This window comes from Pristiophorus japonicus, chromosome 21 (assembly GCF_044704955.1).
Source record: "Pristiophorus japonicus isolate sPriJap1 chromosome 21, sPriJap1.hap1, whole genome shotgun sequence".
In the NCBI taxonomy this organism is placed as follows: Eukaryota; Metazoa; Chordata; class Chondrichthyes; family Pristiophoridae; genus Pristiophorus; species Pristiophorus japonicus.
In genome coordinates this window covers 66,536,506-66,561,717 of record NC_091997.1, presented here as the reverse complement: position 1 = coordinate 66,561,717, position 25,212 = coordinate 66,536,506, and the positions used below count along the sequence as shown (strand labels likewise).

Sequence of the window (25,212 nt, the reverse complement as noted above, 5' to 3'; positions counted from 1 at the left end):
TGGGTTAAGAACTTGCTCCTGAATTCCCCGTTGGGTTTATTAGTGACTGTCTTATATTGATGGCCCCGAGTTCTGGTCTCCCCCACAAGTGCTGTCTTTCGGATGAGACGTTAAACCGAGGACCCTGTCTGCTCTCTCAATTGGATATAATAGATCCCATGGCACTATATCGAAGAGGAGCAGGGGAGTTCTCCCCGGTGTCCTGGACAATATTGATCCCTGTATCAACATTCAAAAAACACAGATTATCTGGGTCATTATCACATTGCTGTGTGTGGGAGCTTGCTGTGCGCAAATTGGCTGCCGCGTTTCCCACATTACAACAGTGACTACACTCCATGAAAATACTTCATTGGCTGTAGAGCGCCAGTGGTCTTGAAAAGTGTATAGAAATGCAGGTCTTTCTTTTACATTCGATGTAATTCTATGTAATCAGTTCTACATGCAGAAACTAATCCTGGAAATTGACTGGGAGTGGACTGTACAGTGTATCTGGAGCTCCCAACAACAGCTGAACACACCCCAGCAATCCATTCCCTTGAACAGGATTACCCTGCAGCCTCCAGGAATGCAGGATTAATCTCTAGGCCACGGCTAGGAGCATCCCAGGGGAGAAAATCCCAGGGGCATGTTTATTTTTCCCATTTTCTTTCCACGCTGTTATTAGTTATAAAAATATTGACGATGGGGGAAAAAAAAGGCTGTTTGATCAGGTGGGAGGTCATGTGATAAAGCCTCCAGGAATTCCTCCAACCAGAGTTTGCAACCCCAGCCTTGACGATGTGCAAGAAAGACAGACTTGCATTTATATAGCGCCTTTCACGACCACCGGTCGTCCCAAAGCGCTTCACAGCCAATGAAGTACTCTTTGGAGTGTAGTCACTGTTGTAATGTAGGAAATGCAGCAGTCAATTTGCGCACAGCAAGCTCCCACAAACAGCAATGTGATAATGACCAGATAATCTGTTTTTTTGTTATGTTGATTGAGGGATAAATATTGGCCAGGACTCCGGGGATAACTCCCCTGCTCTTCTTCGAAATAGAGCCATGGGATCTTTTACATTCACCTGAGGGAGCAGACGGGGCCTCGGTTTAACGTCTCATCTGAAAGACAGCACCTCCAACAGTGCGGCACTCCCTCAGCACTGCACTGGGAGTGTCAGCCTAGATTTATGTGTTCAAGTCGCTAGAGTGAGACTTGAACCCACGACCTTCTGACTCAGAGGCGAGAGTGCTGCCCCCTGAGCCACGGCTGACACCGAGGATGAACTGTCCAACAACAAATGATCATTGCTTATCAGAACTAACAATCAGGAAGCAAGCCCCTGTGGCTTCTCAGTCGAGTCCCACAAATCTTTAACTTCATCCCCCAAGGAACTCTCAGCTTCAGTCTGACATGGCATCAACCGGGAACACAGGAGGAGGAAGGCAAGGGAAGAGAGTCAGAGTGTTGAGTCAAGCCAAGGTGGCCTCTGGCATGTTCTACAAGTGAGCACCTGCAAAGAGCTACAAGAAGATGACGTGTCTCCTCTCAGTTGCAAGAATCGGACCAGACAGGAGATGAAATACAATGTTATTTTTGCACCCAAATACGCCATAGAAATAAACATCAAAAATCGTAAGAATCCAAATTACTTGTCGAGAAGCTCCCCCTCACCCACAAGGACACAAGCTCCACATCCTTGCTCTGCAACCTCTCCACCAGTCCTAATAACATTTAACCGAGGTGCAGAAAGTTCCGTGCAACCATTTGAAAGGAGACCCTCTCCTAAAATGCCTCGTGCCTATTTGACGACAAATAAGGCCTTTGTACGGGACATGCAATGTGCTCTGTTATATTTTGTAATGTATTTGCTTACGAATTCATAGCAACACATTGCTATTAAGAACTAATTGGTTTATTAGCAAAAGATTTAACAATCACACGACACATTACCAGTTCATCCACCAGGCTCACAACCACCTGCCTCATCGTGGATCCCCCGAACCCAACTGGCTGGGGTTTTATTGAGTCTTGCGAACATCACGTGACTGGCTAAGCCCCTCCCAACTCAACAGCTCTACCAACCTGAGAGCGTACTCACATGGTGCATGCAGTGCAGGCGGGCAGGTGGAGTTGAGATCGAAGATCAGCCATGATCTTATTGAATGGCGGAGCAGGCTCGAGGGGCCGAATGGCCGACTGCTAATTCTTATGTTGAAAAACTTTGTGGGAAAACAGTTAAATGTGTGTGCTTTTGGTCCACTACAGAAGGTTACTGGGTGCTGGCCCAGGATTGGAAAGCAAGTATTAACGAGTACTACAACACAGCAGTTCACCAATGTTTCCGACAGTCCAACTTCACAAAAGTACTTCATTGGCTGTTAAACGCTTTGAGGCGTCCTGAGGTGGTGAAAGGTGCTATAGAAATGCAAGTCTTCCTTTTTCATTTTCCCTACTTTGTGTAAAAACGTTGCTCTTTATGCGGCCTCAACAGCTGCAGATTAAAGAAAAAAAAATCCCAGGACTTATTTTCCTGCTTCAGTCGAAAAGATGCCGAGCACCTTTCAACGAACACGACATCTTGTTCGAATACAAAGATGGGTTGTGTGCTTGCTCTACAGCCCCATGAGTCATCTGCGATGACATATAACGGTACTTCAGCCAGTCCACGCCAGCTGAATGCGTAAAGCAGTCCGTACAATGGCTGGCTCCCCTCAATGAGCACCAACCTCATTTACAAGTGCAAGGGGGGAACGACCAGCTTACAAATAACAGGCGCCCCCGCCCATCAGCCTTCGCCTGCTCCATCCGCCTGTTGGAAATGCTCGAACATTTGTCCCCCCTTGCAGGCTCAAGCTGTGACGTGTGACTTGAATTGCAATGGTCTTCCGCTGCTAATCCAATTAAAGCCATGGTACCAATTACAGCTCAAGCACTTCTGGTTAGCCTTGGAGATGGGGCGGGACTAGCTTGGTTTCAGCTTTCTTCTGATCTCGTCTTTTCTAGGAATTAGCAAATGCTTCATCTCTCAACAAGTAATGATAACTTTATCGGACAGTCCTTTGTTTGTTCCTCCTATAGATTCTTCCTTCGGTGTCAGCTGTGGCTCAGTGGGTAGTGCTCTCGCCTCGGAGTCAGAAGGTTATGGGTTCCAGTCCCACTCTAGGAACTTGAGCCCCCCAAAAATCTAGGCTGACACTCCCCGTGCAGTGCCAAGGGAGTGCCGCACTGTCAGAGGTGCCGTCTTTCGGATGAGATGTTAAACCGAGCCCCTGTCTACTCCTCTCAGGTGGGCGTAAACGATCCCACGGCACTATTTCGAAGAAGAGCAGGGGAGTTCTCCCCGGTGCCCTGGCCAATATTTATCCCTCATTCCACATAACAAAACAGATTAACTGGTCATTATCACATTGCTGTGTGTGGGAGCTTGCTGTGCGCAAATTGGCTGCTGCGTTTCCCACATTACAACAGCGACTACACTCCAAAAGTACTTCATTGATTGTAAAGCGCTTTGAGATGTTGGGTTGTCGTGAAAGGTGCTATATAAATGCAAGTCTTTCTTTCCTGTGTTTATATCAAGACTCATGGCGTTGTCTCTCATTCTTTCTCAAGGACCTGCAAACTTTGGAACTTTTCCCTCAGTCGTCGCCTTTTTATAAAAAGCTTTGACCTCATCTCATCTCTCCTACTGGTTCCAATTCTGATGGTAACCTGCAACCTGAGCCATGGCACAGATTTAACAAAATTGATTATTCAGTTTATCATCAGTCAGTCGACAAACTAATTCTGATTCCCCCATGGCTCGGGAATTAATTGTCCCCACTGGCCGAGAGGCAGGATTCATACCGACCTGGTTATTATCCAGCGTTGGTCAGAGAAGGTGCTTAATGTCCCAAAGTTACAGAATGGGAAACTACAGGTAGTTCAGCCTCCCAACACGCACCTCCAGAAACCAGCACCGCAATCGCCAATCCCGAGAACGTTGCAGCCCCGAGACTGGTGTCATTTCTTAGCATTTGTCTGCACAGCAGCTTCAGCGAGACCACGAGAGGCTCCGTCTCGGTTTGTATAAAAGGCCGTCATATCTCGCACTGGACACACGCACAACTACACTAACAATCGCAGAGGCAACATGCCAAGGAAAAGAAATGTTGGACCAGGACTTCGTCAGTGAGGGGGCAAAACAGCCACAAGGGGGCAACAGGAGGGGGCAATGGGAGGGGCGAGGGGGCAACGGGGGGGGACAGGGAGGGGGCAACGGGGGGGACAGGGGGGGGCAACAGGGGGGACAGGGAGGGGGGGCAACGGGGGGGACAACAGGGGGAACAGGGAGGGGGGGGCAACGGGGGGGACAGGGAGGGGGGGCAACGGGGGGACAGGGAGGGGGGGCAACGGGGGGGACAGGGAGGGGGGGCAACGGGGGGACAGGGAGGGGGGGCAACGGGGGGAACAGGGAGGGGGGCAACGGGGGGGGACAGGGAGGGGGGGCAACGGGGGGGACAGGGAGGGGGGCAACGGGGGGGAGGCAACGGGGGGGACAGGGACGGGGCAACGGGGGGGGACAGGGAGGGGGGCAACGGGGGACAGGGAGGGGGGGCAACGGGAGCGGCAGTGAGGGTGTGTACTGCAGCACACAATGAAATATCGGCAGAGTCGCTTTCAATCTGCGCTCGCTAGTTTTACAAATGCCTGGCTCAAACTAATTATGTTTTTTTCTTTCTGCGGCAGCTGTGTTGTGATGGAACCTTCCAGAGGGCTGTGGAATGTTGGAAACTAGCCGCTTTGTTCATATTTAGAAACTTCTGGCCTCTGAGGTAAATTGTGCAATGTTAAATTACCCAATGTGCTCCGATCCGTACAACAGCCAGAAAGAAAAGAAAGACTTGCATTTATATAGCGCCTTTCACCACCACCGGACGTCCCAAAGCGCTTTACAGCCAATGAAGTACTTTTGGAGTGTAGTCACTGTTGTAATGTGGGAAACGCGGCAGCAATGTGCGCACAGCAAGCTCCCACAAACAGCAATGTGATAATGACCAGATAATCTGTTTTAGTGATGTTGATTGAGGGATAAATATTGGCCCCAGCACACCGGGGAGAACTCCCCTGCTCTTCTTCAAAATTGTGCCGTGGGATCTTTTACGTCCACCTGAGAGAGCAGACGGGCCTCAGTTTAACATCTCATCCCTCAGCACTGCCCCTCTGACAGTGCGGCGCTCCCTCAGCACTGCCCCCTCCAACAGTGCGGCGCTCCCTCAACACTGCCCCCTCCAACAGTGCGGCGCTCCCTCAACACTGCCCCTCAGACAGTGCGGCACTCCCTCAGCACTGCCCCTCAGACAGTGCGGCGCTCCCTCAGCACTGCCCCCTCCAACAGTGCGGCACTCCCTCAGCACTGCCCCTCAGACAGTGCGGCGCTCCCTCAGCACTGCCCCTCCGACAGTGCGGCGCTCCCTCAGCACTGCCCCTCAGACAGTGTGGCGCTCCCTCAGCACTGCCCCTCAGACAGTGCGGCGCTCCCTCAGCACTGCCCCTCCGACACTGCGGCACTCCCTCAGCACCGCCCCTCAGACAGTGCGGCGCTCCCTCAGCACTGCACTGGAGTGTCAGCCTGGATTATGTGCTCAAGTTCCAATCATCATATCATAGGCAGTCCCTTGGAATCGAGGAAGACTTGCTTCCATTCCTAAAGTGAGTCCTTTGGTGGCTGAACAGTCCAATGCGAGAGCCACAGACCCTGTCACAGGTGGGACAGACATTTGTCGGGGGAAGGGGGGAGGGGTGGGACTGAATTGGCGCGCGCTCCTTCCGCTGCCTGCTCCTGACCTCTTCACGCTCGCGCCGTTGAGATACGAAGAGCTCAACGCCCTCCTGCATGCACTTTCTCCACCTCGGGTGGTCTTCGCCAGGGTCTCACAGGTGTGGCTGGGGAAGTCGCAGGGAGGCTTTGAGGGTGTCCTTGTAACGTTTCCGCTGCCCACCTAGTTCCAATAACTTTATATAGAACTTATACCCACAGTCTTCAGAAAGGGCAATACTGGAGAGATTGTGGAAGATGGTTGCTTGCGACCGTGTTGGATGAAGCTAGGAGAGACAGTAAGCTGTGAGAAGGACACAAAGAGCTTGCAAAGGGATATAGACCGGTTAAGCGAGTGGGCAATAAGGTGGCAGATGGGATAGAATGCTGGGAAATGTGAGGCTATTCACTTTGGTAGGAAGATTAGAAAAATAGAAACATTTTTAAAATGGTGATAAACTATCGGTGTTGAGAGAGAACTGGGTGCCCTCGTACAGGAAACACAGAGAGCTAGCCTACAGGTACAGCAAGCAATTAGGAATGTAAATGGCATGTTGTCCTTTATTGCGTGAGGGTTGGACTGGAAGAGTAAGGATGTCTTGCTACAATTGTACAGGGCCCTGGTAGGACCACACCTGGAGTACTGTGCACAGTTTTGGTCTCCGTATCCAAGGAAGGACGTACTTGCCTTGTAGGTGGTGCAATGAAGGTTCACTAGATTAATCTCTGGGTTGAAAGGGTGGTCCCATGAGGTGAGATTTAGTAGATTGGGCCTATACGCTCTGGAGGTTAGATAAATGAGAGGTGATCTCATTGACATATATAAGATTCTGAGGGGGCTTGACTGGAATAATGCAGGGAGGATGTTTCCCCCGGGCTGGGGAGTCTAGAACCAGGGGTCACCGTCTCAGGATAAGGGGTCGGCCATTTAGGACTGAGATGAGGAGAAACTTCTTCACTCAGAGGGTGGTGAATCTTTGGAATTCTCTGCCCCAGAGGGCTGTGGCGGCTCAGTCTTTGAGTATATTCAAGGCTGAGATCGAAGGAATTATGGACTCTTGGGGAATCGAGGGATATGGGGATAGTGCAGGAAAGTGGAGTTGAGGTCGAAGATCAGCCATGATCTCACTGAGTGGTGGAGCAGACTCGAGGGGCCGAATGGCTGACTCCTGCTCCTAATTCTTACGTTATGTTCTGGTTACCACTCGTTAAAGCTTTAATCGGACAGTAGAATAATTCCTGTCTCCACGATGGCAACAGTTTACTAGTTTCATTGCGATTGGTTGAACAGCTGATGGCGACAAGACAAAACAAGCTGCCAGGACCCGTCCAGTAACAAAGAACCACACACACTGCACAAAGTCAGTCGGAACAAGCCTTCCGTCCCCTCTCTGCTTTTCTCCCCCCAACTCCCGGAAGTGTCAGCTTGTAGGGCAACATGATGTCGTGACCCGGAACGCGCTGCCTGAAAGGGCGGTGGGAGCAGATTCAATTAATAGCTTTCAGAAAAGGAGAATTGGATAAATACTGGAAAAATAAACATTTGCCGGGCTGTGGGGAAAGAGCGGGGGGAGTGGGACTAATCGGATCGCTCGGTCACAGAGCCAGCACAGGCACGATGGGCCGAATGGCCTCCGCCTGTGCCGTATCATTCTATGATTCTAACATGTCACCTTGCGGTATTTTCTAATCAGACACTCAGGTGCCGTTGTTATCACAGCCGGTCAGAGGCTGGGTATACTGCGGCGAGTGTCTCCCCTCCTGACTCCCCAAAGCCTTTCCACCACCTACAAGGCACAAGTCAGGAGCGTGATGGAACACTCCCCACTTGCCTGGATGAGTGCAGCTCCAACAACACTCGAGAAGCTCGACATCATCCAGGACAAAGCAGCCGCTTGATCCACAGCCCAGCCCCTAGCAACTGGTCAAATATTTTCTACTACAAATACATTATAATCTGTATACCTCTGAGCTAAGTGTTGAGGGGAATCTCCCTTGTAAACAACGTCCTCCCTTTACACATACTTAACCCACTCAGCATATTAGGCTTGCTTCACGGGGCATTATCTGAAGCAACATCAGAACATACGAAATAGGAGCAGGAGTCGGCCATTCGGCCCCTCGAGCCTGCTCCGCCATTCAATAAGATCACGGCTGATCTGGTCATGGACTCAACTCCACTTCCCCGCCCACTCCCCATAACCCTTCACTCCTTTATCGTTCAAAAATCTGTCTATCTCCACCTTAAATATATTCAATGACCCAGCCTCCACAGCTCTCTGGGGCAGAGAATTCCAAAGATTTATGACCCTCAGAAATGAAATTCCTCCTCATCTCAGTTTTAAATGGGTGGCCCATTATTCTAAGATCATGCTCCCTAGTTCTAGTCTCCCCCATCAGTGGAAACATCCTCTCTGCATCTACCCTGTCAAGCCCCCTCAGAAGCTTATACGTTCAACTTCCTCAAAAAATTATTTTACAGAACCAGGAGCAAAGGACTGAGACCCAATCAAACTGCGGCTCTTATAAAGAGTAGTTATACTACTGCTGCTGCATTGTTCCCACTGTGCAGCAAAGCTAAAGTGACGATCTAACTCTGGAAGATGCAAATATGTGAGGTGCCCTTCACGGGCCCAGCTCAACCCGCCTCAGCTCCACACTGCACCGAGGGGACAAGCTGGGTTGTACATTAAACTCTTGTACAGAGCTTAGTGTACATGTGAATCGCACGCACAGAGCTCGGTGTACACGTGAATCACATGCACAGAGCTCGGTGTACACGTGAATCACATGCACAGAGCACGGTGTACAAGTGAATCACACGTACAGAGCTTAGTGTATACATGAATCACAAGCACAGAGCACGGTGTACATGTGAATCACACGCACAGAGCTCGGTGTACACGTGAATCACATGCACAGAGCACGGTGTACAAGTGAATCACACGTACAGAGCTTAGTGTATACGTGAATCACAAGCACAGAGCACGGTATACACGTGAATCACACGCACAGAGCTTAGTGTACACGTGAATCACACGCACAGAGCTCGGTGTACACGTGAATCACACGCACAGAGCTCGGTGTACACGTGAATCACACGTACAGAGCTTAGTGTACACATGAATCGCACGTACAGAGCTTAGTGTACACGTGAATCGCACACCCACTCTCACTTTCCTGATATAGAGAATTGAATTCTCAGCCGAGCTCAATAAACCGGCTGTAAATTGATCAGACATTAGAAGCCACACACACTTCTGTGTTCTTATTTCCATTGATCGAACACATCGTCAGATTACCCGACAAACCATCACCGCAACCCCCCACTCCCCCCCGGCCCCGCATTCCTTACCCACAGTGCAAGCACATCACCACGGCAACAAATTTGAAGGCGCCAGACTAAAGGATGCAGAAAATCTTGTCTCACCGTCATGGGCTTTTGACTATATTTCTGTACACTCAGCAACCACCTCACTCGGTCTCCCTGGTTACTGAGGAGTTATTCCAGTGGATACGCATCGACTGCCGGCCCACACCCAATCATTGGGCATCGACTGCAGAGGACGCAGTGCGCTGATGTGACTGGGCAGGCCAGCGGATCCGTGGTTTGGCTCTGAAGCGTTTTGGGACATTCTGAAGCCCTGGCAGTTTCTACATAAAGGCAAATCATTGAATAAATTTAAAACAGAGATAGAGTTTCTTAACCGATGGGGGGGGGGAATAAGGGGTTATGGGGAGCGGGAAGGGAAGTGGACCTGAGTCCATGATCGGATCAGCCATGATTGTATTAAATGGCGGAGCAGGCTCAAGGGGCCGGATGGCCTACTCCTGCTCCTATTTCTTATGTTCTTATAAGTCTTTTATTTCATTTTAAGACTCAATACTGGTGTCACTTAAGTACTTTCAAGACCGAAATAGACTGATTTTGTTGTGTGCGGGTATCGAGGGATATGGGTCAACGGAGGTTAACTGGAGTTGAGATACAGATAAGCCACGATCTAATTGAATGGCAGGAAGAACAGGTTTGAGGGGCTGAATGGCCTCCTCCTGTTCCTTCAAACCGGCAAGCTTCACCCCAATATCTCCTATGTGGCTTGGTGTCTAACGTATTTGCTTCATGGGTTTTTTGCTTAAGAATTCATAGCAACACATTGCTATTAAGAACTAGTTGGTTTGTTAACAAAGGTTTAACAATCACATTGCACATTACAGTTCATCCACCAGGCTCACAACTGCATACCTCATCGTGGATCCCCCGAACCCAACTGGCTGGGGTTTTATTGAGTCTTGTGAACATCATGTGACTGGCTAAGCCACTCACAATGCAACAGCTCCACAACTATTTTAAACTAAACTTTCAATCAAGTGCCCCCGTTCGGCAAGAGCACTAGAACCCATAAATTTAGAAATTAACTGGAAACTTTGTAATCAAATAAAAATTCTGTTGCCGGGGGTGATGATGCACTCCAGTCCCTCCGGCGCCCACCTCTCGCGGAAGGCCGCGAGCGTACCGGTGGACACCGCGTGCTGCATCTCCTGGCGCGAACGTAGCCGCGGAAGAGAGGCAGGCAGTCGGGCTGAACGACCCCCTCGACCGCCCGCTGCCTGGACCGGTTAATGGCCCCATTGGCCAGGCCCAGGAGCAGTCCCGCAAGGAGGCCCTCCGACCTCCGACCTGCCCAGTCCCCTCCGTAACAGGTGCTACATACTCACCAGGTGCGTACATGACAGTGTTAATTTTTGTCTTATAACGCTCCTGTGAAGCACCTTGGGACATTCCAGTACGTTAAAGGCGCTATATAAATACAAGTATTTGTTGTTGTAAAGTGTCAAGACGACCTCATCTTTTGCAGTGCTTTGACCCCAGACCTACGTCTCTCAATGAAAGAGAAAAAAAAATCATCTCTCGTTCCAAGTCTTTTTAAGGCTCTGATTCCAATATTGTTAAACATTCCTGTGCTCCATTGCAAAGCCTGGATGCCAGGCAAAAGCCTGATCTCCAATTTCAATCCGTTGCTCGCGACGTAGGCCGAGCGTCTCAAGTTTTACTTTTATGGCGATTGTTTATAAACACACGAGGGCTCGGTAAGCTCGACAGCTGACTTATGCACTTGAAATAATCGCTTCCCATCCAGCAGGAATTCAGGCAATGACATCAGCAGGTCAGGGGTCACATAGCTCAGATACTTGGTTTCCAGACGGAACAAGGGGGTGGGGCGGGGGGGCGATTGACCGACTGGTAAAAATATTCGTGTTCTCAGCTCGGCTGGGGTCAGGGGTCACTTTAGGAACTGCCTCAGCTACGCGACCTCTTAATTTATCACCACAAATAAGGAGAGAAAAAAGCTACACGCAACACAAGAAAGGACATTGTGCATAACCAAGACATGACGTCCACTGATGTTAACCTTTACATAACATAAGAACATAAGAAATAGGAGCAGGAGTAGGCCATACGGCCCCTCGAGCCTGCTCCGCCATTCAATAGGATCATGGCTGATCTGATAATGGACTCAGCTCCACTTCCCTGCCCATTCTCCATATCCCCTTATCGGTTAAGAAACTGTCTTAAATTTATTCAATGTCCCAGCTTCCACAGCTCTCTGAGGCAGCGAATTCCACAGATTTACAACCCTCACGGAAGAAATTTCTCCTTATCTCAGTTTTAAATGGGCGGCCCCTTATTTTAAGATTATGCCCCCTAGTTCTATTCTCCCCCATCAGTGGAAACATCCTCTCTGCTTTGAAGTGCTTCTCGGCTTCTGACAAACCCCAGCCAATTTCTACCATGCTTTTCCAACATTTATTAGTCTGATATATTCGCAGCAGCAGACCGCATGCTTTTTATTTGTTGTTACGGACGGAGTACAAGCTTTAAACATAAAGCCCCTCTATCTGTAGCCTGAAATTTGCAAGCAGATGCAATTGCTCTCTGACTGACCCCGGCAAGTTACCATTACCTGGATCTGCCTATTCAGAGCAGGGGTGGATCTAGCATTCCCAACTGCACTCCAGAACCCCCGACATATGTGAACAATGCCAAGGGAGAGCCGCCTCATCATTAAAAGTCGTGCCTACGACACCAGTCAAACTTTAAATGTGTTCTGAGCCCAAAAAGGGGTAATTCTGACTGGCTCAAATACACCATGTGATAATACGGACAGGTAGGAAAAGGTACTACAGCCATACTGCTCCCTCAACAACCCCACGCATAACACAACACATACAGAATTCAAGAATTAGGAGGATTAAACATAAAACTTACACCTTCCCCGCTAATCCCGGATAGCTGCCTATATTGGCCAATGGCCACCGACCATATCTCGCCACCTCAATCACAAAGGCGCCTCTTCAACCGTATTAAGCTGGGCAGGGTATTTAGGGTAATTCTCCGCATCTTGTGTCCCCCGGGCTGGGGCGTCTAGAACCAGGGGTCACAGTCTCGGAATAAGGGGTCGGCCATTTAGGACTGAGATGAGGAGAAATTTCTTCACTCAGAGGGTGGTGAATCTTTGGAATTCTCTGCCCCAGAGGGCTGTGGAGGCTCAGTCGTTGAGTATATTCAAGGCTGAGACCGATAGATTTTTGGACTCTCGGGGAATCGAGGGATATGGGGATCGGGCGGGAAAGTGGAGTTGAGGTCGAAGATCAGCCATGATCTCATTGAATGGCGGAGCAGGCTCGAGGGGCCGAATGGCCAACTTATGCACCTAATTCTTATGTCGTTATGTTCATAGACAAACACACCCGCTGTACACAGTGGGAACTGCTCATATTGCCACACAAGCACTGTCTCTTACCCCCACAGGCCTTGGCCTTCGCTATCCTTTCTATTCAATACTCTTCGCTCCTCAATGTTGCTCCTGCAACCTCTCTACATACATGGCTATCCCTCTCTCCACTTTCCAAGCCTCTCCATACAATCTTATAGCACAGGTGGCCCATTCGGCCCATCGAGCCCGTGCCGGCTCTGTGACAGAGCGATCCAATTAGTCCCACAGCCCCACCATGCTCTTTCCCCATCACCCCGCAAATGTTTCCTCTTCAAGTATTTATCCAATTCCCTTCTGAAAGTTACGATTGAATCTGTGCCCCCTGGTTACCCAGCCTGCTGCCACTAGAAACAGTTTCTCCATATTCACTATCAAAACCCCTCAGAATTCTGAACACCTCCATTAAACCTCTTCATAACCTTCCATGCAAGCTGTACATTTAGGCTGTTACCACAACCCTCTCCCGTTCCCCGAAACAGAGAATGGCTTCTCACTTCAGGAAGATCGGATACATCAATTGCATCCACTGGGGTTGTGGCAGAAACTCTCAGTGCAAGGGGGTAAGGGGGGGGGCGGGGGAATGAGGAGGGGGGAGAGAAGGGAGGAGGGGGGTGGAGAGGAGAGGGAGGGGAAGAGGAGGAGAGGGAGGACGAGGGGGAGAGGAGGAGAGGGAGAAGGAAAGGGAGGAGGAGAAGGGAGGAGGAGGAGGAGGAGGAGGGAGGGGTGGGCGAGGGGGAGGGGAGGAGGAGGAGGAGGGAGGGGTGGGAGAGGGGAGGGGGAGGAGGGGAAGGGAGGAAAGGGGGAGTGAAGGGGAGGAGGGGAGGGTGAGGAGAGGGAGACAGTGAGAGTGCGAGGGGCAGTGAGCGAGTGTTTATTTCCCGTGGGCTGGGGTGAGAGGAGGACACTATTTGACCCAGAATGCCGGCACTAATCGTTGCAGGGTTTCCCTACAGGCCGCTCCAATGCAGTGTGTGTAATCACGCGCTGAATCAGTCCTCTCACAGCAGCATAAGGCAGCCCAACCATTTAGTTGATGAGCAAGTGATTTAAATGTAAATTTAAACAAGATAGGATTAGACTTTTTAAAAATAGATTGAGCATCCCTAAAGTGTTGAAATGATGAATCTAGTTGGTCAGGCCCACAGGCAGGTGTGACGTCACCTGTACAGGTGTGGGGCAATGCTCCCTCTCATTAGTTTTTGACTGCACAGGCCACTCAGACCCCGCATTGCGCCGTTTCTTGCATTGTGAAGCTGGCAAATATTTATCTTGTCTCATAATTCAACAGGACCACATATATTGTATCAGGCCCACCTCTGAGTCAGAAGGTTGTGGGTTCAAGTCCCACTCTAGGCCAACACTCCCAGTGCAGTGCTGAGGGAGCGCCGCACTGTCGGAGGGGTAGTGCTGAGGGAGCGCCGCACTGTCGGAGGGGCAGTGCTGAGGGAGCGCCGCACTGTCGGGGGGGCAGTACTGAGGGAGCGCTGCACTGTCGGGGGGGCAGTACTGAGGGAGCGCCGCACTGTCGGGGGGGCAGTACTGAGGGAGTGCCGCCCTGTCGGAGGGGCAATACTGAGGGAGCGCTGCACTGTTGGGGGGGCAGTACTGAGGGAGTGCCGCCCTGTCGGAGGGGCAATACTGAGGGAGCGCTGCACTGTCGGAGGGGTAGTACTGAGGGAGCGCCGCACTGTCGGAGGGGCAATACTGAGGGAGCGCCGCACTGTCGGAGGGGCAGTACTGAGGGAGCGCTGCACTGTGGGAGGGGCAGTACTGAGGGAGCGCTGCACTGTCGGGGGGGCAGTACTGAGGGAGCGCCGCACTGTCGGAGGGGCAGTACTGAGGGAGCGCCGCACTGTCGGAGGGGCAGTACTGAGGGAGCGCCGCACTGTCGGGGGGACAGTACTGAGGGAGCGCCACACTGTCGGAGGGGCAGTACTGAGGGAGCGCTGCACTGTCGGGGGGGCAGTACTGAGGGAGTGCCGCCCTGTCGGAGGGGCAGTACTGAGGGAGCGCCGCACTGTCGGAGGGGCAGTACTGAGGGAGCGCCGCACTGTCGGAGGGGCAGTACTGAGGGAGCGCTGCACTGTCGGGGGGGCAGTACTGAGGGAGTGCCGCCCTGTCGGAGGTGCCGTCTTTCAGATGAGACATTAAACCGAGGCCCCGTCTGCTCTCAGCTGGATGTAAAAGATCCCGCGGCACTATTTCGAGGGAGGACGGGGGAGTTCTCCCGGTGTCGTGGCCAATAATTATCCCTCAATCAACATCACTAAACCAGATTATCTGAGTCATTATCATGTTGTGTGTGGGAGCTTGCTGTGCGCAAATTGGCTGCCGCGTTTCCCACATTACAACAGTGACTACACTCAAAGTACTTCATTGGCTGTAAAGCGCTTTGGGACATCCGGAGATGGTGAAAGACGCAATATAAATGCAAGTTTTTTTTTTAATTGAACAACCCTCTATGAAGGCATGGCCTGTCCCATATCAGTCCAACTGCGGTGGATAAACATCACTGATTGTTCAAGCAAATAACAAAGCACCTGTAGAATGAACTACCAAATTATAACTAATTATTATACTGACTGAATTTTAAAAAATTCGTCACTGGGATGTGGGCGTCGCTGGCAAGGCCGGCATTTATTGCCCATCCCCAATTGCCCCTTGAGAAGGTGGTGGTGAGCCGCCTTCTTGAACCGCTGCAGTCCGTGTGGTGAAGGTGCTCCCACAGTGCTGTTAGGGAGGGAGTTCCAGGATTGTGACCCAGCGACGATGAAGGAACGGCCGATATATTTCCCAGTCGGGATGGTGTGTGACTGGGAGGGGAACGTGGAGGTGGTGGTGTTCCCTCGCGCCTGCTGCCCTTGTCCTTCTAGGCGGTAGAGGTCGCGGGTTTGGGAGGTGCTGTCGAAGGTGGTAGCTACTTAAGATAAGTGGCTGATACATGGTGAGGAAGATCAGTACTTTTGAAGCCCGATGCCAGACACTGAGTGTTGGCGGGCTGTTTGACTGTGGTAGGCACCACAACTAAATCCTCAGCTGAATTCCACGCACGCCCAGCCTCCAGCGAGCCCCGATTACTGGAAAACGAGACGGGTCCAAGTCTCTATCAGTGCATCGACTGCCGCGCTGTGGTCCCAGAAAGATGGTGAGCGGGGCCTTTGCTGAAACGGGGTGAGTGAACCTGCGCTGCTGAGAGACAGCGCAGTGAGAATTGAAGAACCGGAGAGCGCCCCCTCCCACTCGACACCAAATCCAGACATGCAATTTCAAGCCTACAATTTTGCCACTGCTTATTAAAGTTTGGAGAGTTTGGCAATTCCTTCTGGTTCCAAAAGCATAGTGCATCAAATCTCCTGTACATTCCGTGAAGGTTCTGAACATCATTTCCATCCCTGTCTAAAGCTCAGGGAGTCATCACCCAGCGAACAAAAGTCATGTCTGGATTGCTGATAAATCAACTTCATAATTCTCCAGCCATGCCTCTCCTTCCCAACAGGGCCCTTCCCTGTCACAGTAAATTTAGTCTTCTTATCTCCGTCACTCCTAATAATAGATTTCATGTTCTCCGCAAATCAGAGTTTTCCCAATTCAGTTGGAGAAAAAAATATCCAATTCTATGCGCTTTTTCTAAAGTGTCCGATTCAATCCCCTAACACTTGCTCGCAACCAATTCACCGACACCGCACCTTGCACTGCAAGACCCATCGAAAGCCATCTGCTCAACTAACCCAACCAAGCCCCCTTTCCCCTGGTACTTCCAATCCGCATCCCACCTCCAGCCGGGTCAAACTGCTTCCCCAACTTGGGACTGGTCTGGGGGAGGAGAGTGGGGAAATGTGTCTGGGCTTAGTCGGAGAGTGGGTGGGGGAGGGGCGAGAGTGGGGAAATGTGTCTGGGCTTAGTCGGAGAGTGGGGGGGGGGTCGAGAGTGGGGAAATGTGTCTGGGCTTAGTCGGAGAGTGGGTGGGGGGGGCGAGAGTGGGGAAATGTGTCTGGGCTTAGTCGGAGAGTGGGTGGGGGAGGGGCGAGAGTGGGGAAATGTGTCTGGGCTTAGTCGGAGAGTGGGTGGGGGAGGGGCGAGAGTGGGGAAATGTGTCTGGGCTTAGTCGGAGAGTGGGGGGGGGGGTCGAGAGTGGGGAAATGTGTCTGGGCTTAGTCGGAGAGTGGGTGGTGGGGGGGGGGGCGAGAGTGGGGAAATGTGTCTGGGCTTAGTCGGAGAGTGGGTGGGGGGGGCGAGAGTGGGGAAATGTGTCTGGGCTTAGTCGGAGAGTGGGTGGGGGGGGGGGGGCGAGAGTGGGGAAATGTGTCTGGGCTTAGTCGGAGAGTGGGTGGGGGGGGGCGAGAGTGGGGAAATGTGTCTGGGCTTAGTCGGAGAGTGGGGGGGGGGCGAGAGTGGGGAAATGTGTCTGGGCTTAGTCGGAGAGTGGGTGGGGGAGGGGCGAGAGTGGGGAAATGTGTCTGGGCTTAGTCGGAGAGTGGGTGGGGGGGGCGAGAGTGGGGAAATGTGTCTGGGCTTAGTCGGAGAGTGGGGGGGGGGGCGAGAGTGGGGAAATGTGTCTGGGCTTAGTCGGAGAGTGGGGGGGGGGGCGAGAGTGGGGAAATGTGTCTGGGCTTAGTCGGAGAGTGGGTGGGGGAGGGGCGAGAGTGGGGAAATGTGTCTGGGCTTAGTCGGAGAGTGGGTGGGGGGGGCGAGAGTGGGGAAATGTGTCTGGGCTTAGTCGGAGAGTGGGTGGGGGAGGGGCGAGAGTGGGGAAATGTGTCTGGGCTTAGTCGGAGAGTGGGTGGGGGAGGGGCGAGAGTGGGGAAATGTGTCTGGGCTTAGTCGGAGAGTGGGTGGGGGAGGGGCGAGAGTGGGGAAATGTGTCTGGGCTTAGTCGGAGAGTGGGTGGGGGGGGGGGCGAGAGTGGGGAAATGTGTCTGGGCTTAGTCGGAGAGTGGGTGGGGGGGGGGGGCGAGAGTGGGGAAATGTGTCTGGGCTTAGTCGGAGAGTGGGTGGGGGGGGGGGCGAGAGTGGGGAAATGTGTCTGGGCTTAGTCGGAGAGTGGGGGGGGGGGCGAGAGTGGGGAAATGTGTCTGGGCTTAGTCGGAGAGTGGGTGGGGGAGGGGCGAGAGTGGGGAAATGTGTCTGGGCTTAGTCGGAGAGTGGGTGGGGGGGGCGAGAGTGGGAAAATGTGTCTGGGCTTAGTCGGAGAGTGGGTGGGGGAGGGGCGAGAGTGGGGAAATGTGTCTGGGCTTAGTCGGAGAGTGGGTGGGGGTGGGGGGGCGAGAGTGGGGAAATGTGTCTGGGCTTAGTCGGAGAGTGGGTGGGGGGGGCGAGAGTGGGGAAATGTGTCTGGGCTTAGTCGGAGAGTGGGTGGTGGGGGGGCGAGAGTGGGGAAATGTGTCTGGGCTTAGTCGGAGAGTGGGTGGGGGGGGCGAGAGTGGGGAAATGTGTCTGGGCTTAGTCGGAGAGTGGGTGGGGGGGGCGAGAGTGGGGAAATGTGTCTGGGCTTAGTCGGAGAGTGGGTGGTGGGGGGGCGAGAGTGGGGAAATGTGTCTGGGCTTAGTCGGAGAGTGGGTGGGCAGCAGGGAGGATCAGCCAGGCACACAGAGCTATCTGCAGCACCGTGTTGGCACAGCAATGCTTTGCTCAGATTGCTTCAGCCTGGATTCTTCTGCGAACAGCTGTGCTTGACCACAGAGCGGGCCCTTTAGTTGAATGCGTTACACTCGCCAATGTCAAGTAGATCCCTGCAGTTCTGACATCACTGGGGTCCCAGAGAATCCACTGAGCTTGCCAGGATTGGTGCACTGCAGTGTGCGTTGCCCACCTGCTCAGTTTACAACAACAACTTGCATTTATATAGCGCCTTTAACGTAGTAAAACGTCCCAAGGCGCTTCACGGGAGAGTTAACATTTGACACCGAGCCACACAATAGGACAGGTTGCTTGGCCACAGAGGTAGGTGTTAAGGAGAGAGAGGTGGAGAGGCGGAGAGGTTTAGGGAGGGAGTTCCAGAGCTTGGGGCACAAGCAACAGAAGGCACGGCCACCGATGGTGGAGCGATTATAATCAGGGATGCGCAGGAGAGTAGAAGCACAAATATCTCGGAGGGTTGTGGGGCTGGAGGAGATTACAGAGATAGGGAGGGACGAAGGCCATGGAGGGATTGGAAAACAAGGATGGGAATTTTAAAATTGAGGCTTTGCTGGATTAGTTGGTCATCAGGGATGGACTCTGTTATGTATGTAAACGTGTATATACCTTGTACACCCACCAGAGGGTTCATCCCCTGGAGTCCCAAGGGATCCCACAATCCCTTGGGAGCACAGGTACTTAAGGAGGCCTCACAGGCTGGAGAGGCACTCTGGAGACCTGCAATAAAAGACTACGGTCACACTTTACTTTGAGCTCACAGTATCCAGTCAGACTCTTTATTCATATAAAACAGACTCCACCACAGATCTTTCTATATGGGTCTATGCCCATCTTAGGAAACTCGAACAAGCAGCGCAGTGGAGAGAGGGTGGACTCTCTCCTTGCTGACACCCAACCGGGACCACTTCAGTCCGACCTTCCAAATTCACCAAAAAGAAATCTTCACGCAACAGGAACAACTGGTGTTGGGGTGGGGGAGCGCGGGGAGGAGGGGGTGGTGTGGAGGGGGAGACCCATAGCCATCGCTGCAGATCTTTCCCATCAACATCAACTTAACTACAACATGGAATCCCTACCATCAATTCTGACGGGACTGGACAGGTTAGATGCAGGAAGAATGTTCCCGATGTTGGGGAAGTCCAGAACCAGGGGACACAGTCTAAGGATAAGGGGTAAGCCATTTAGGACCGAGATGAGGAGAAACTTCTTCACCCAGAGAGTGGTGAACCTGTGGAATTCTCTACCACAGAAAGTTGTTGAGGCCAATTCACTAAATATATTCAAAAGGGAGTTGGATATGGCCCTTACGGCTAAAGGGATCAAGGGGTATGGAGAGAAAGCAGGAAAGGGGTACTGAGGTGAATGATCAGCCATGATCTTATTGAATGGTGGTGTAGGCTTGAAGGGCCAAATGGCCTACTCCTGCACCTATTTTCTATGTTTTTATGTTTCAAGCTGAAGGCTCCCAGTCTGGGCAAGTGAAATAAGAAAGAGAAGCTGGGATTTATCTCCTCGGGACGTCCCGAAACACTTCAGAGCCAGTGAATTACTTTCAGTGGGGAGAAAAACAGAGAGTTAATGTTTCAGGTCGATAACCCTTCTTGACAATAACCCTTGTTTCTCTCTCCACAGATGCTGCCTGACCCGCTGAGTATTGCCAGCATTCTCGGTTTTTAGTTCAGATTCCAGCATCCGCAGTATCTTGCTATTGAAGCGCAGACAAAGATCCTTTGCACACAGCAAGGTCGCACAAATACCAGTGAGTGGTGGAACCTCATCCGTAACCTTCCCACTCGGAGATGACAGGCTCCCAACTGAGCCAGGATTGAGCCACTAATAACCCAGGCTTCACAAATGTGTGAGCTTCTAGTTGGGAATCGACAGTACCTGAAAAGAACATCAAGCCATTAAAGCAAACACTCACCAGTCACCACTGAGCTATACATGGAGCCGGAAGAGAAAACTATTAAAAATGGTTGCTGCAACTTTACAAGTCATCCTTACCGTTTGCGGATTAGGTGGCTGAGCCAATCAGATTTTGGATCTGGTTATTGATGACCTGGATGTTCCACAGAACCATTTTGTTCCGGGACAGATCTCCACTTGGCGCCCGCCCTGGTTTAATAGATTTATAAATGTTGCACTGGAGTCCCGGGATCAATGCTCACAAAAAGGTGGGTGGCATGGGGGGGGGGGGGGGAGTGACATCGGGGGGGAGTGACATCGGGGGGGGGAGAGAGGGGGTAGTGCAATGGGGGGGGGGAGTGACATCGGGGGGGAGAGACATCGGGGGGGGAGTGCAATGGGGGGGGGAGTGACAGACATGAGGGGGGGGGAGTGACATGGGGAGAGGGGGGGAGTGACATGGGGAGAGGGGGGGGGAGTGACATGGGGAGAGGGGGGGGAGTGACATGGGGAGAGGGGGGGGAGTGACATGGGGAGAGAAGGGGGAGTGACATGGGGAGAGAAGGGGGAGTGACATGGGGAGAGAAGGGGGAGTGACATGGGGAGAGAAGGGGGAGTGACATGGGGAGAGGGGGGGAGTGACATGGGGAGAGGGGGGGAGTGACATGGGGAGAGGGGGGGGGAGTGACATGGGGAGAGTGACATGGGGAGAGTGACATGGGGAGAGAGGGTGGAGTGACATGGGGAGCAGTAATACACACGGGAGAGAGTGTAGGGGAGAGAGTGTGGGGGGGAGAGGGGGGGGGGGAAGAGACAGAGAAAAGGACAGGGAGGGAGAAGAGATGGAGTGACTGGGGTGAGACAGGGCAGGGGGAGAAACGGGGGGGGGGGGGGGGAAGAAAGACATGGAATAAATAATTCAATGAGGGAAGAGGAGGCCACGATTAACAATAAACTTTAATTTAAAAGAATTGTCTATCCCGTAAAGTATTCTAATAGACGGATGTGCGCAGTCTGCAAGCTGGTGATCTCGGAGAGCATCAACTGTGTCAATGCTGACACACAGGCTGCACTACTGTCAGTATATCTGAGTTCTGGGAGGCTGCTCTTCAATGAGAGCCACCGGTTCTCCTTCTATTTGTGCACACGACACGGGCACTGGGTAAATATTCTGGGAATGGCCATTCTTTTGCCAGGTCTGGGTGGCCTAGACTTGGGGAGGGGGTAGGACGGAGACTGAAGGGGTGCAACACCTCCAGGCTGTGAGATCCAGTCCGTGTTTTGTCGCCTACCACTGCAGTAAGCTCCTGGTTCCAGACACCTACAGCAGGCAAAACAGGACCATCAATAAATAAGAAATTCTGCAGCCGGCATTTAAACCATTAGAACATTCTTAACACGGGGCACACACAAAGGGCGCTTTCACCGCAAAGGATAAACGATTAAACATTAAAAAACACACGCACATAGTTTTTTTGCAACAGACTGAGATTTCTTGATTTGCAATACCTGTCCCCAGATTAAATAGCGTCTCGTTTGCGAGTTGCGATTCTCGGCGCGGCGCAGTGTAAACTCTACGCCCTCCCCACACGGGGCTGTGTCTGTCACACGCAATATTGCACCCAATGCGCCCAGAAAACACCCTCCGCCCCGCTTTAAACCCGAGGGTAGCGATTGCAAGACCCCCTCCTCCCTTGTGTCAGTCCCACACAGCCTCGGGGAGGTGCCACAATAGCCCGCCCTGTCTTCCACCTCCAGACAACCTCGTCTCACTCTTCCTTGCACAATGGCTGCAGCCTCTCTGCCGGAGATCTGACCATTTGATCCAGCAACCTCGCAGACAATCAACACTTTGAACGTTTTGTTTTTGGGAGAGGATTTTGGGGGAAGGAGAGTCAAGACTAGATTAACATATTCTCCCCTACTCTTGGAACATGAGAGTTTCGAGTGCAGGAATCAGTGAAATGGGAAGATGCAAATTCATTTTGGCACAGTATGCTTTTAATTCTATATCCCCCCCCCCCAACTCTCATCCTCCAATCTGAGGTTTACCTTTTGAACTTGTGCCTGGATATAAGATTGCTTGACTGTAGGTCACAGCTAAATTCTGCAGCGCTGTATGATCTGTTAGATCCCCTTCAGTGTTCGAGCTTAATCTCTTAATCTGCTGCAGTCGACAACGGGTTAAAGGTCAGTGTGATGTTCTGTGCACCCTTCAGGCACCAATGATGCAGCATTTCCTGAGCCCCCAAAACTCAACTCTTTCATCGACTCAAACGCACAAAAATCTATCCCAAGTACATGGGGTGAATAAAAACATATTAATCCCACCGCCCCTCGCTGTGACCATTATGAATTGCAAGGATTCTAACAGATAGACTCCCATAAAAAGTTGCAAGCAAACCAATTTTGCCAAGGAATATCGCTGCGCTTCCGAAAATACCGATTGCGCCACTGGCGTCGCACGATTGTCCTATGCCTCTTAATTTAGCACCAAACGGATTAAGGAATCAGCGATGTACTGGGGGCTGATTTTAACTGCTAGACGGAACATTGAGGCATCTGGCGATAAAGTAACATAAAAGCCCCCCCTCCCAAGCATCATGTACACCGAGGAGGGGAAGGGGAGGAGGGGAGAGACAGAGATTGACAACAAGGGGAAATCATTGTTACAATCTGACACAGGCACATTACACCTCTCTGCGCTAATAACTCCTGCACCCAGATCGCTGAGCGTCCTGACTTTATTCAGGATTGTCAGAATAAATAAATTACCATCGCCAAGTTTCTCCACTGCTCATTTAGCCCCCAGAGATCAAATGAGGTGCATATATATATATATATATTAGCAAGGCATAAAACAAATAGTAAAGTGTGTATTCCAAAGTTACTTAAAAAGGCTTTTTTTTAAAATTAAAAGCAAAAATATATATTTCCCCACCCTCCCTCAATGATTTGAGGGTTTTCAACAAATAATGACGGTCTCTCTCAATGACCAGGGGCGAGTCTGGTCCACTGCAGAGATTAGAGAGGTTCAGAGAGAGCGAGGAGAGACTGAGGGATATGGTACAAAGAGACTGCAGGATTTGACGCAGTGTAGTCTCTCTCTCTCTCGTTGCTCCTTTACATCCTAACCTTTACCTCAATACTTCCCGTCTGGCTATTAACGCCTGGAATTTTCAACACTTACCATTTAAAAGACAAATCTATGCTGCATACTAGCCCTGCTAGTGATCTGCTGTTAAAAAGGCTGGCATTATTCTGTGTGATCAGATTCACAGTCAGGGGAGGGGCTAGGCTTTCATAGGGGGGGGGGTAAAAAAAAATCATCTCATTTTTAAGGGAGGGGGAGATTTGCAACAATGCTGGTTTAAAAAAATAAACAGTTTTTCTTAAATATAAATCTACATAATCAGTATTGTAATGCAGAATCTGGCCAAATAGAGGCAGAAATAAGCAAACGATTGGAAAAGGAGATTGTGGAATAAATACAGATGTTTGCAAATAAAAGTATTTTGCCACACACATATGTCTCAGAGATTGTCTGCCGGGTCCATCAGACGGGCTATCTGTTGCCAAACACACACACAGTGCTGGCACCAATTCATTCACTCAATCTATCTCACTTCCAAACTCCTCGCCAACATCAATCCTATTTTTCTTTATATATCAAACCAACAATTTTTTGTACTTTCACTATCGCAGTGATCAGGTTCCCACGTTCAGAGCTGCGCCAGTCTGCCTGCCGTCCGCCTGTGAGTGCTGCCCCAGCCCGGTCCCCGGTACCTACCCGGCGCCTCTGCCCCGCCGCCGCTCAGTCTCAGGCTCACCCTCACTCTGCAGCCTCCAGCTGCCTCGGCTCGACACCAGGGCGGAGCCCAGCCTGGTACAGCCTCTCTCTCACACACTCCATCAGTGCAGCCGCAGCATTAACCCCCGCCGCACTGACAGGGAGAGAGAGAGGAAAGTTAGGGAGACACACACAGAGACAGGGAGAGAGAGAGAGAGAGAGAGAGAGGGAAAGGCAGAGAGAGAGGAGGGAGAGAGAGAGAGAGAGAGACACACACACACACACACAGAGACAGGGAGAGAGAGAGAGAGACACACACACAGAGAGAGGGAGGGAGAGGCAGAGAGAGAGGAGAGAGAGAGAGAGAGAGACACACACACACAGACAGGGAGAGAGAGGGAGGGAGAGGCAGAGAGAGAGGGGAAGAGAGAGAGACACACACACACGGAGACAGGGAGAGAGAGACACACACACACAGACAGGGAGAGGGAGGGAGAGGCAGAGAGAGAGGGGGAGAGAGAGACACACACACACACAGAGACAGGGAGGGAGAGGCAGAGAGAGAGGAGGGAGAGAGAGAGAGACATACACACAGAGACAGGGAGAGAGAGGGAGAGAGAGAGACACACACACTCACAGACAGGGAGAGAGAGAGACACACACACACAGACAGGGAGAGAAAGGGAAGGGAGAGGCAGAGAGAGAGAGAGAGAGAGAGACACACACACAGACAGACAGGGAGAGAGAGAGACACACACAGACAGACAGGGAGAGAGAGGGGGAGAGAGAGGCAGAGACAGAGAGACACACAGACAGGGAGAGAGAGGGGGGAGGCAGAGAGAGAAAGAGACACACACACACAGACAGGGAGAGAGAGAGGGGGACATACAGACAGGGAGAGAGGGAGGGGGGAGAGGCAGAGAGAGACACACAGACAGAGAGGTAGAGGAAGTTAGGGAGACACACAGAGGGAGACAGGGAGAGAGAGGGAGGCAGAGAGACACAGAGAGGCAGGGAGTGGGAGAAGAGAGATATAGATACAGAGAGACACAAATACAGTGGGGGAGATAGAGATAGATACAGAGACACACACTGAGAAAGATAGAGAGACATATGGACAGAGAAAGCGGGGGACACACACCGAGAGACAGATGCACAGACAGAGACACACACACAGACAGTGAGAGACATACATACAGAGACACAAATACAGTGGGGGAGATAGAGATAGATACAGAGACACACACTGAGAAAGATAGAGAGACATATAGACAGAGAAAGCGGGACACACACACCGAGAGACAGAGACACAGACAGAGACACA

The 25,212-nt window shown here is 51.6% G+C and overlaps 1 protein-coding gene across 1 annotated transcript in view; it reads right to left on the bottom strand.

The window, feature by feature from the left end:
- Window positions 1-23,916, bottom strand: part of map1aa (microtubule-associated protein 1Aa) — a 47,439-nt gene extending 23,523 nt beyond the window's left edge. Inside the window, exon 1 of the mRNA XM_070864953.1 lies at window positions 23,889-23,916. The gene's annotated coding sequence lies outside the window, so the exon portion shown is untranslated. The remainder of the gene's footprint in view (window positions 1-23,888) is intronic.
- Window positions 23,917-25,212: the final 1,296 nt, after the last annotated feature.